Source organism: Salvia hispanica, chromosome 2 (genome assembly GCF_023119035.1).
Source record: "Salvia hispanica cultivar TCC Black 2014 chromosome 2, UniMelb_Shisp_WGS_1.0, whole genome shotgun sequence".
Classification (NCBI taxonomy): Eukaryota; Viridiplantae; Streptophyta; class Magnoliopsida; order Lamiales; family Lamiaceae; genus Salvia; species Salvia hispanica.
The window spans coordinates 18,864,049-18,878,012 of NC_062966.1; the positions used below are offsets into that span (position 1 = coordinate 18,864,049).

The following is a 13,964-nucleotide window of genomic DNA, read 5'->3' on the forward strand; positions in this document are numbered from 1 at the left end:
TTCCGATGGATATGCCGAACATTAAAAAAAAATTTTGGTTTTCTTCTTAGTTGTACTTGAAATGTTCTTTTAAGAACAAAATAACTACTACTCCCTCCGTCCCGCTTTAGCAGTCCCATTGACTTTTCTGCCCTCTTTTTGTAAAAATGATAAAAAAATAGTTAAATAGGAGAAATGGTAAATTAAGAGAGAGAATAATATAGAGAATAGTCTTATCTACATTATTGTCTCTCTTACTTTACCATTTCTCCACTTTAACTATTTTTTATCATTTTTACAAAAAGATGGCAGAAAAGTCAACGGGACTGCTAAAGCGGGACGGAGGGAGTACTATTTTATGACTCATCTCAATTCCTTAACTCAATATCGATTATTTCAAAATATAAAGGGCAAATTTCTGAATACTACATTGATTTCTTATACAACAACAACAGCAACACCAACAGCAACAACAATAAGGTTCAAAAGTTTGGGTTGTTACATTAGGTCAGCCACATTTCTTCCTAATAACTGAACACCTTCCCTATCCCACAGCAACAAAGAGGCATTGCTAGTATGATCAACCACATTGACAATAAATCTGAACCTAAAAAATACAACATGATTGAAATAAATAATAGATAATTTAAGCAAATAACAAAACATAATAAAAATAAAACCAAAATTTGAATATGAAACCTTTTAATTGCATAAGAATGACTCTTGTGACATCCAGTACAGTTGTACTTGTTTTACACTTGTCTAACTTTTTTCATGCATATCTTGCAAGCTAAATAAAATCATTCACCATAATGGCACTCAACAGATTCAATTTTTCCAAAAACCCAACATGAACCCTCCTGAAAATCAAATCCAGAGACAAACTATTCAAATTTCACAAATAAAATTGAAGAAGAGAAAACAATATTGAAGTCAAAAGTTTAAAAATTCTTCAATACCTCTAAGCAAGCCAAATCATCAAGGGATTTCAACTGAAGATCATCATATTCTCCTCCAATCCTTTGTCCTTCTTGATTAACAGGAGCAAGATTAAGAAATCTAACATCATCTTTTATCCTAAGGTATGTTTGGTAGTTTTCCATGGCTTTTATTAAGTTTCCACGTATTTGACTTCTTTTATTAAGTTTTCACATATTTGACTTTTCCGATTATTTTATATGCTGTTTGGTAGAAATCTTATTATAGGTAATACATCATTTGGTAGGGATTTAGCTTTATACATGAAAATGCTATTACACATTGAATAGACAAATTTAGCCTTGCTTTTTCATCAGAAAATAAATTGGAAGGAATAAAGTACATTTATCCCAATTTAATATCCCATACAAATAATAAAAATAAAAATAAAAAATTGGCTCATCAAATCAAATGAATGCCACAAAATGGATACAATTGTAACATAATTTACACAAAATCCCCAAATCAAGCCTACGAATCTCCCTTCTTCTCATCCGCCGCCGCCGACTTCTTCTGCGCCTCCTTCGCCTTCAACGCCTTCAACGACTACAAGGCCAGATGTCAATCCTATTATAGCTACACCATCATTTCTTCATACAAAACAACTACGCGATATACAAAAACACGGTCCAAATTGCATATATCGTGATTTTAGATCATAAACATCGAGCAATCTGTTTCATCGGTTGCATTTATAGCCTTCCTTCAATGTCTCTCTCCTATACAAGTTCAAAACACATAGAAACGAACACAATGTCTCGTGAATCATATTAAACAACGACCATCATCTTACAAAAACGTCAAAAGTTGCGAATTTAGACCATAAACTGCTAACAATCTGTTTCACCGGCTGCATTCATAGCCTTCCCCCTCACTGTTTTTCTCTTAGATTACTCTACTTTTTTACTTAAACAAGTCGAAACACAGAGAAATGAATAGAATGGCTCGATAAACATATTTATCAAACAAAACTTTGCAATATTAGACCAGAAACAGCTAGCAATCTGTTTCCCTAGCTGCATTCATAGCTAGGGAAACAAATACGATAACTCGAGAAACATACTAAATAACGACCATCATCAATGAAAGCTTCAAAAGATCGAACCTGAACAACCATCACAAGTTCTTTAATCTGAAACGTGGCAGAAGCATACATATCTCCACAACGTAGTTGATGGCCGAGCCACAAGCATCGTGAGCACAAGACTCATCAACGCAGGTGAAGACATTAGTTGGGGAAGCCTTTCACCTTCCCGGTGTACAAGTAATTCAAAACCACCATAAACACCCCGTACCCTACTCTTCCCTTGGGCACCAGATCTTTCATGCCTCAGCTTCTTTCCCTCCACGGATTCATCAATGCCCGTGTTCCTAAACAGCTGGTGGAAGAACTCACTCCGTGCAGCTAGGATGCAGCGATTGACACCTACACTCACTCCCTCGACCTCTACTCCAGCATCACTATAGTCATAGTCAGCATCAACCACGAGCTTCTCGAGACTCAAGCTAAGCCTACTCAAACTCAACAACTCGGGGCTAGTCCCTACTTTGCACGAAGATGCATTATGGCCACTCAAGCCATTTGATAGATACGAATACGAGGCAAAGGTCAAGGATGACGACATGTCATTGCCATTCTCCATAGCAAGCAAGCAATGACTGTACAACTCAAGAAAGCTACAAACTACAAACTACACAACAGCTACATTAAGTAATACCTCAAAACAAGAAACCAACATTTTCACCACCATAATTGTCAAAACACAACCCCCATTCAGTTCAACTGCAAGAACAGATTTTTAACCCAAATTCCTCCAAAATCATATCAAAATCTTATTATCCAGCCCATATCATCCAAAAATTCAGATCCATATTCTTCAAAAGAAGTAACAACTCACTTAAACAATAAAATCAGGCCCAATTGCTGAAAAAAACAATCCAACGTCTCCAAACTCATTTTCAAACACATAGATTTATAGACAGAAAGTAAATCAATTCTACTCAGATCTAAAAAATGTCTTACTCCCAAAAATTTGAAATTAAAATTGGGGACAAATAAGCGATTCCGGTTAAGGCATACCTTTGGTGGTCGGATCGCTCGAATTACAGCTGCGAAGGAGGAGCTGGTGCTGCAAACTGTGTTTGTAGAGATCGGAAATGAGAAGGGGTAATTTGGGAATACAAAACCACAACATCGTGTCGGACAATCTGAGAAAACGTAATACCTCAAAATTTGTGGTATAAGGAATTGCTGGATCCGCTGAAAATTTTGCCAAAATCGGTGAGATCCGAGAAATTACTACCGGGTTCTGAGATTACAGCGTTCGCTACCAAATGGAGGAGAAAGTGAGATGTTGACCAAGTAGGTGGGCTTTTATGAGCTATTATGAGTTTCTAATGCCTACCAAACATACCCTAAACAAATTAAAACAGATTAGATAAGTATTAAATCAAAAATTCAAAGAAATTCAGTTTTAGAAAGAGATTTCTTCTAAAAATCCACACATTGAATATAGTTACCTGCTTCTAAGCTGTTTAACTTCATCAACATCATCATTAATGATAATTTTGGAGGCTTAAAAATGTGTAGAAATTATTATTTCACCTAATTAGTAAAAAACATGTTATCCACATGGAAAAATAGATAACTAAATTTAAGTATGAACTAATATAACACCACAAAAAGTATTACCTCTGAAAAAATTTCTCTTGCAAAACTGAACAATCACTATACGAATTAGCCTTTCACTCTTCTTCAATTCATCCAAATAAAGATCAACATTTGAATCCCATATAGTGCAAAACAACTTATTATGGCTGAAATAAAACAGAAGTAATCAGTGCATTTGAATAGAATAAAAAGAAAAAAGTCAAAATTTATTTTTAAACGTACTTCACATCTGATATTTCAATCTCAATCAGCCTATATTTGGACTGAGCAATCACTCTTCCTGGTCCAGTTATCACACCAATAACATCTAAGGCCATGTTTGGTTGTCAGGATTCTGTATGGGAAAGTAATCTGATTCCTTAAATTTTAAATTCCTGTGTTTGTTTCAGTTTTTAATCAAACTGGGAAAGTAATCAAAATCCGAAAAAAAGGAAAGTTAGTACAACTTTCCAGGATTCTCCTAACTTTTCTTAGGTATTCTTTTTCCCAGTTTTAGGATTCTTATATATTTCAGCAATATAATATAGTTTTTATTATTATTATTATTATTATTATTATTATTATTATTATTATTATTATTATTAATTACAATGTTTTCAAAATAATTTAAAATGATTACTAGGAATCATATTCCCGGGATTCACTTTCCTAGTAATCATTTTCCTTGCTAACTTTACTTTCCCGCCAACCAAACATGGCCTAAAAATAGTGCAATAAGATTGTCACATAATCAGACTCAATTTATACCAAACTTATAAAAGAAAGAACTTGTAAACACTGAATCAGAAATAATCAGATAACATTCCAAAGAAGGATGAATCATCAACTTGTTCAAACTGAGTTATTTCAGTGAAAGGCTTGAAATCATACATCTCTCTAAAAATCTGTTATCATTGACCTCAACCATCTCTGTCTTCACATTCATCAAAAGTCTAAACTGATGATTAGTAATCTTATTCCTGAGTGTATTAGGCTTGACAAAGAAGTTTTTGATAAAAAAAAACTCCACCTTCTCTAATATTACAACCAAGATTTTGAAGCAAACAATTAGGAAATGTTGCCTGAATTCTAGTGCCCTGTAAACAAAATATTTCAGAATGACACAAAAATAAAACTAACTCAAAAATTGTAGTAGTAAATTATCAAAGACAAACAGTAAATATATTATTCAAAGATTATATACCTTTGAATCATGCAAAACACACTCCAGACTATTGTCATTTTTGTCATCCGGCAATCCTTGATAAACATGAATACACCTGACTTTAATAGTTGAAAAGGTTATTGCCTTGCTCAAGTTATTAAAAGATGTAACAAAAGGAGTCATTGCTTGAACAGACCTGCAAAATGCAATTAAAGATTAGTCTGCATAGAGGAAATTCTTTATAAACAACAAATCTGACAAATACTTGTCCAATAACAGGTCTACTGCAGGTATAAAATATTTTCCAAGATGTATACACACAGCCACTTTAGAGAAGATGAGTTCACACAGACAAAAGAAAGGAGACAGAGAAAATAAGTGAAGAAGAATTTTTACAAACCTGGTAAGAATGAATACTACAGCAACCAAAATCAAAATCATTGTAACATGCTACTGATTTATTTTGGAAACCATTTATAATAAACTCCAAAGATTACAGACAAAGAGAAGCAACAGAGGCTACGACATTTAAGAAAGTGAGAAGCAAAGAAGATCTTCTACAAAAATGGTAAGACATTATGTGTCACATTCTCATATTCTACTGATTTTGAACAACTTTCAGCAATATGGTAACACATATATAGAACAAACAATTGGTCAACAAATCTTGTACAACAGCAATTACAATATATTGTTCTGTGAAGATCTTACAAAAAAATGGTAGAAGATGAAGAAATAGTGAAAAAGGAGAGAAATCTTTAAAGCCATGAAGATGCCCAGAAGATCTATGATTGAGAAGATAAAACATTAAAAGCTTAAACACATAATCTACTTTTCATTCACAGCACCATATAACAATAAATCTCTATACATATGCAGAAAAAAAAAAGCAACAAAAGGAGAGATAAGAGTCAGAGAAATGGGATGCCCAAAGATTCAATCAGCGAATAGGTAAAACACTTATTTATCTAGAATAATTCCTACTGATTTTAAAAGAATGATAAAAGAGAGAAGTACCAAAAACCGAGCTTATGACTGTGAGCTTAAGCTGAAGTAAGATTTTAAGAGTGTAGATAAGTGATGCATAAACTAACAGTGAGTAACCATATTTATAGAGGAAGGAGTCCAGCCTGCACTGCACACATTACACAATAGCACATTCCCAAAAAAACAGAATGATTAGGAGAACCTTTCAGATCTATTAAATAAAAAATATAGCAGTTAATCTTTAGTAAATAATAGAATAATAAAAAAAACATTAACACAATGTTAAAAAAGCATTAGCAGTATTAATTAAGGCATTATCCGAATTAATGAGAAGGAATATACATAATTGGCAGTTGTGTCTTGGAAATAGAATGATGCAATAAATGCAATTAATTGAATGGTCCATTAGCCTTGCCCAATAAATGACCTTGATGATTGGTATTTACTCTAATTAAACTAAAGCTATTTTGCAGGAGTGTAAAGGGGAATCAATACTATCCCAAAAAGCAGCCTCCAGCCACTCTATCCAAAGGAAAAAGAAAGAGACAAAAAGATTGCAATGCCTGCTACCTATACAAAGGCTACAAAAGTTCTGAAATAGATCCTTCCGTAGCAACCTTTTCATGTCCATAAATATTGGAAGCAGCCACACGATGCCATAGCAATAGGTATTACATTTCATAAATAATGGAGTATTAGTTAAGATCAATTCCAATAAGTATCTTAATAACATTTCTATTACTGATTATCTATCAAAAACTCCACCTATAACAAAACTACAATACACCTAACTATCCAAATTATTATGAACAGGTTATTAACATAAGGCCAAGATCAGAAACTACTATCAACAGATTCAAGATTGAGAAAGACATAATTGAATAGGAAAAGGTTATTAGCAGACTATTTCATTTTTCACATATCTAAGATCATACAATACACCTAACTATCTCCACATATATGAACAGGATATGGAATCAATTGAGGAAGAGAATTAATCCAAATATAAACCAAAGATCAGCAACAAATAGAAGGAGATCCAAGAAAAACTTACTTCTAAGGTAATTAAACAAATTTCCAGAATTTAATGTGAAGCTCTACTACAATTAGTGTAGACAGTGAGAAGAAATTTTCAAAATGTTATCTCTGATTCCTATACATAATCAGATAGATATCATATGCTATTGCTTTCAAGATTAGATTTATCAAGCATCTTTAATTCTCATATTTGATATGTTGAAACATAGTTGTATAAGTTAAAGAATTTAGCTATTCTTTCATATACATAAACACTAAACTGTCATTGTTGTTTTTCAGGGACAACATGCATTGGAAACAGGTTTAATGTATTTATTAATGTGTATGCTCTCTCTGCCATACCCTCTCTCTCTCTCTCTTTCTCTCTCCTGTCATGTATTTCATTTTCTAATTTTTGAGCTGATGCTATTTCCTGCTTCTTTTGCTTAAAGATTTTCAAAAAATAGGTATATAAGTTCAAAAAGAATTTCATATACATGAAAAAAGATCTATGACAAAAAGATGAAAAAATAGAAATAATTAAATAGATTCAACATAATGTCTAATATAAGGTTTTATTTAGTTGTAAAACTGAAATACCTAAACATTTTACACACACATTCCAGTAAAACATTGGAAAAACACATTTCTTCTTGACTGCTATGATGCACAGTTTCAGAGGTGTACAAATGATGTTTTCTAATATAGTTTAACATATTCTGAGGTACAAATATCAACAATAAAAATAACAAAAAACAAACAAATTACTGCTCAAAATCCAGCCAAAAAGGGTTGCAAGGTAATTTCAATCAACTGCCACTTTTAAATACTTCCTCCGTCCCAAGGTATTAGACCAACTTTCCCTTTTGGAATGTCCCAACATATTAGACTCATTTCCTTTTTTAGCAAAAAGCATATATCTTATTTTATTCTCCACCTACTTTTTTCTCTCTTCTCTCCCCTACTTTTTCTCTCTCTCATACTTTACTCTCTTCACTTTAACTATTTAAATATTAATTCCTTAAATCATGTGCCCAAAAGAAGTGAGTCTAATACTCCGGGACGGAGAGAATAGTATAGATATGATACCAAAAATTCTACAATTACGAGACCGACCTTGAACTTTTTATTTATCATATTTTCAACATAATTAACTCAACTACCTATTTCAAATGCGCGTGCACATAATTTATAGATAGTATATAAATATGAATTCCGTATATTGTCTCGAGCCCGGCCCGATAAAATAAAGCAGTCTACTGTTCCGTACAATTGAAAAATGGCAAAGCAGTAAAACTGGCAACTGGGCTTCATCATCGCCTCAGAAAAATGGCAAGAATCCGAAGCCTGAGGAGAGCTACCCCCTTCATATTGACTTTCTTCATAGCACTCTTCGTCTTGGGCGTTTTTGCTCCCCTGCCGTCCAGTTCTCATCATTCTTCCCAATTTCACTTGAATAATGTAATTTAATCTGGGAAAAGATTAGTTTTTTTCACTCATTTGGTACATTATATTTCTTTATCTTGGTTTGGTTGAGGTATTTGGAGCAGTCATTTTGTGATTTTGTGTAGTTTAATTGAGTGATTTTGTGTTTGTACTTTATGTTGTGATTTTGTGTAGTTTAATTGAGTGATGTGTGGTTATGATCAAGAAAGTAAAGGAATGTTAATTGGAGCAGTGGAAAAATTGAGGGTTGATTCCACAATTGAAATTGAGGGAGAGAGAATTTATTTTGTGAATATATGGATGGCAGTCTCTTGTAGTGTAATTATGTGCATATTTCTCCTTATTGTGATAAGCCAGAATGGGGAGGGTTGAAAGTTGAAGTAATCGCCTTGGTGGGGGCTAAATTTTCTGAGATTTGAGTGTTGAAATTTCGAAAAGAGAATTTTCTTATTACTTGACTTGGTGATGGGGGCTATTGTGCACAATTCACAGGAAACACCTCGATATTTGATGATTTTAATGGAAGTTTTTCAAATTTTTTGATGATTAGTAATTCATGCACTGCTTGTTTCAATCATGTGAAGTGTTGATGTGCCCCATAACATGCTATACTGTGACAGGGACACACACATAAGTTTGAGATTGCAGAGGACATGTTTTGGAGGGATGGGGAGCCGTTTAGGATAATTGGAGGAGACTTGCATTATTTCCGAGTGCATCCTGAGGTGTGTAATGTTGCTAAGGTTTTAGTAATTTTATTCAATTAGAGCCTTAGACCAAACATCACATACTTGTTCTTGCATAAATATTGGGTACTTTTAGTGCTTTAGTTTTGGTATTTCCTAAACATGTGAAATCAGAGGCGGACCTACGTGGGGCAAGGAACCCCCACCCATTTTGCTATTTACTAGATTATGTATAATTAGCCATCGTTTTTCAAGTTATTAGTTAGCCCAGTTGGTTGGTAGTTTGGCCATGCAACCACTTGGTTATGCGTTCGAATTCCCCAGCCGGCATTTCATTGTTGAATTTTAAATATGAGCCCTTTAATTGATTTCTACTCCTTTGGTCCCACTACAATTTTTTCTCTCTTTTTAATTGTGAGTAATTTTTTCACCTTGACATCCAAAGCAAAAAATGTGGGCTAGAATTAAAAAAGTAAAAGCATAATAGAAATCAAATAAAAATACTCCCTCAATCCACGAAAATAGTCTTATTTTAAAAATAGAAACTTTTTTTCATGCTTTACCCACTTTTTCACCTTTTCTCTTTTACTTTTATTTTCCCTCTTCTCCTTCATCTATTTTTTCTCTCCTCTCTCTTACTTTCATCCACAAATGAGACTATTTATTGTGGACGGAGGGAATATAAAATGTATTGGAGAATAGAAAATGTAACTGATAAATACGAAGCAAGAACAGGAGAAAAATGCATCTCAAACTATTCATCTCTCTCGTAGCTTTGAAATGTCTCGGGTTGTTTCTATAATCGTCGATACTAAAAAATATGCGACTATCGTTAGTATAATATGGACCCCCTAGTATAAAAATCCTGCGTCCGCCACTGTGTGAATTTGGACCCCCTAGTATAATCTCTCGTAGCTTTGAAATGTCTCAGGAATAAAGCTGCCGTAGTTAGGTGGATATTTTGTGTTCTCATGGTGGCATACTAATCTGTAAATTCGTGTAAATAATGAGTTTCAGTACTGGAGAGATCGACTGCTGAGAGCAAAGGCATTGGGATTGAACAACGATTCAAACTTATGTTCTCTGGAACTTACATGAGCCAAAACAAGGCCATCTGGTATTTGAGGGCATTGCAGACATAATTTCATTTCTCGAGCTATGCAAGGAATTGGATTTGTTGGTTATGCTGCGTCCTGGGCCCTATATCTGTGGCGGTTAGTAAACTTTCATGTGGGTTCTAATAGGGTTCTAATAAAAGCTTATTTCTTGAAGTTCTATTGATTTTATGATCAAGTGGTTTTGCATCTGAATTCAAGTTTTTACTCAACTGAAGGCTTACTCATATTCTACGTATTCTGAAATGCTTGGTTTTGGTGCTTTGTACTCTGGATGATTCAATAACATTCATATAGATAATTTGTGTGATTACAAATGATAGACTGCAATATTACATCTCCGGTTTTGCAAGTTATATGGCCATTTATGCAGAATTTTACCTAGCATAGTTGGTTATGGAATAATCGAAATATGGAAGTGAGAACTTACCTAACAATGGAAGAAGAGCAGGGTTTGGCAAATCCTATGTTTTTGTATGCGAATCAGTTGCGTTAAACTACTGTATCTCTATTTTGGCATTTTCTTACAAATATCCTTTGCTTCTAATTAATAGTTTGAGTTTTGCATTCGATCCTAGCTGGAAAAAGGCCAAGTAGAACTACTATCGTATGGTTGGAGTTTTCCCTTTTTAAACCATCATTTTAAGATTCTCAGGTGACAGATTTTGACCTTAATTTGACTGTGTTCACCTCTGTTGCATGAGTCCTCTCTTTGATTTCGAACACATATAATCTAAACTCATTATCTATCAAATTTTTATCAGTTAGGAATTATGATGCAATTTTTGCAAGCGGTTCTTTCTTTGATAATTCCTTCTACTTACCTTTCTTATTTTTTGTGGTTGTAGAGTGGGATTTGGGTGGCTTCCCTGCTTGGTTGCTTGCTGAAGAGCCTCCTATTAGATTAAGATCTTCCAACCCTGCCTACCTTGGATTGGTATAATCTAATTTCTACATGCTTCATCAGCTGCAAACTAGTCCTACTTGCTAGAGTGTTCTATATACTGGTAATCTATCTTTTCAATATGGTTTCATATTGCTTGCAGCTTTGAGAAGTGTCATCGCAAAATATAGCCCTCAGCCTCTTGCTTCTGTCCCTTCCAACAATGAAAAGGTAGCTTATGGGCGTATCAAGCTACATAAAAGCTCGTTTTTGTATGACGCAACCAGGATGACAGACCTGGCTGATGCTGTAGAGTCTGAGAACCCAGTTTCAATGGAAGCTATTGGACAGGTGATAAAGTATAAAATATATTTTGTTTGTTCTTTCAAATGCTTAAGAAATGAATTATTACTACAAATTCCGGTTTAAATATTTCAGATGTTTGGCTTCGTGTCATATTCCTCATACTACACTCCACAAGGCAATGGAAGTGTGTTGTCAATACCAAAGGTCTTCTCATCGTATCAATAGCTGCTAAACTTTCTTGGTTGTATTTCATCGTAGTTGCATTTCATAATGATATCGTCTCAAATTAACAGGTGCATGATAGAGCTCAAGTGTTTATTTCCTGTGCTGAAGATAGTGGGAGACGACCAGCGTACGTTGGTGTCATCACAAGATGGTCAAATAAACCCATTCCTCTACCTTCCTTAACACGTGAATCGAAAAATCAACTGTTTATCTTGGTATGGATGCTTTCTTACCTCATTCGTTTGAGACTCCTTTTCCTTGCAACTCATATCAATTTGTCCACTTAAATCTACATAAAACTTCATCATCATTGAGATTGTCGGCTGTGTTTTCCTCATAGGTTGAAAACATGGGTCGCTTGAATTATGGGCGTACATATTTGACAGAAAGGTAAATATAATCTTATCCTTTATGGCATCGTCCTGAAATTTACTAATCCTAAATCAAAAGGTCGAGAGACTAAACACCACAATTCTTGAACAAGTTACTTTTACAGATATGGAAATGGGAGAAGCTCTTTAAGTTCGGTTTGAACTGTTGATTTATGTAACTGGAAGTAACCAATTAGGTTTACGACGAAACCTAGAAATCACTTTTTTTTTGTTCTTTCAAGAGATTCCAAAAAGAAAATGAAAAAATTCCCCTTTCATTTATGTCATATTCTTTCCTTTGGCTCAGGGCATTTTGTCTCCTGTATATCTGGATGGAAGGCCTCTGCATAATTGGACAATGCTTCCCATTTCTCTTGAAAATGTCAATGAAGCCAGAGATATCAACCCCATCATTCACGATCCAATGACTCGGAAACGGTTAAAAGGCCAGAAGAGTAAGCTCTCTTTATCCTTGTGAAATTCTCTAGTAAGCTATGAAATGTCTTTCTTGGGCCTCCAACGACTGTTATTAGTGGTAGTAATATTTGGTTTGTGTTGTGCAGAGCTTGATCCGGAGCCAGCATATTACAGCGGTTGCTTCAACATCACCAAAGTTGCAGACACGTTCATATCATTCCGAGGGTGGAGTAAAGGAATCGCTTTCGTGAATAAGATCAACATTGGGCGTTTTTGGCCGGTAAAAAAAATTGTGCATTTGTTGTGTGATTTAAATCAATCACACAATTTTGGATTTCATCTCTGTTTTGAAAGCTAATGCTAATGGCATTTTCCACCAAAACTTGTGTTTTGCAGAGTGCTCGACCACACTGCAATCTTTATGTTCCAGATTGAAATTTGTAAACATCGTGGTACGTACATACACGATATTAGAATCAAGATTGAAATTTCTTTTTAAGTACGAACTTGTATTTTTGATTTGCAAACTTGTTGGGGGTTGTTTGTGATAAGGTTGTCTTGGAGCTGGAGTCGCCAAAGCTTGATCTCTCCATGAGCTTCGTCGACTACCCAGATTTCACTTGTGTTTCAAAACCGAGAGGAAATCGCGTGCTTGCCTCGTGAGAGATAGATAGAATTGAGATCTCCTGTGTTTTTCTGTATATACTCTGCAGGTTGAAGAGAGATTTTCTATCTTAATCGAAACAAAATGTAATCCATCCTAACTAAACACAAATGCAAAAGAAATCAATAAATTTGATTCACACTTATTTAATAGCAATTTACAAATTTAGGGTGAAAATGGTTTATAAAGTTTTAATTCTGGCCTCGAAAAGAGTTAACAAAGATTTATGGGGGTCAAAATGAGAAAACTTAACAATGTGCATTATTATAAATAAGTGGAGTAGTAGTATTACCATGCGAATGGACTTAATTCGATGAAATTTATTATTATAATAAAAACAAGTCGTTGAATAATTAAGGGTTATTCGGTAAAGCTCGAAAATTAAAATGAAATTAATCACAACAGTTTACGCATATGTTAAACATAAATATAGATAGCATTTAATTAGCTAACTGCCCCATTAAATTTCTTATATATATATCAATATATTTATGCTGGGGTAATATTCTAATGCTTATAGCATTCTAATCCAAAATCAAGACCAAATCTCCATCTTTAGATTTTAAAATGAGTGGATGAGATTAAATCTTACGAATCTCAATAAATAGTAGATAAAATATCAACATAGTGTATTACAAATATCATTATGTTATCGTCATTATAATAATATCGTCATTATGTTATCATATGATAATTTCTGTGAATGTTTTTTTATATCAACATAGTGTATTACAAATATCAACAATATGACATAAGAATATCAACACTAGTACAAGAAAATATGAACACATATTTATTGAGATTTTTACATGGTTTTATTGAGATTTTTACGTGGTTTTATTGAGATTTTTTTATATATTTTTGTTGATAAAAATCTGGTTATCAACATTTACGAAAACTAAAATAAAAATTATCAAATTTCATCATCTAAACGTCGTCGGAACATATGCAATTGAGATCTCGTTAGAATCCTTATAAAATTATCTTTAATTTGATATATTTTTTGTGAAAAAATAATTTAAATCGAGAGAGTTACGTAAATTTAAAGTTTTAAGATGATTTTAATGAGTGTGAA

At 33.7% G+C, this 13,964-nt stretch overlaps 2 pseudogenes; one reads left to right on the forward strand and one right to left on the reverse strand.

Moving 5' to 3' along the window:
* Positions 1-1,244: 1,244 nt before the first annotated feature.
* LOC125206410 lies at positions 1,245-3,945 on the reverse strand (annotated as a pseudogene).
* A 4,063-nt stretch (positions 3,946-8,008) lies between these two features.
* On the forward strand, positions 8,009-13,034 carry LOC125206411 (annotated as a pseudogene).
* Positions 13,035-13,964: the final 930 nt, after the last annotated feature.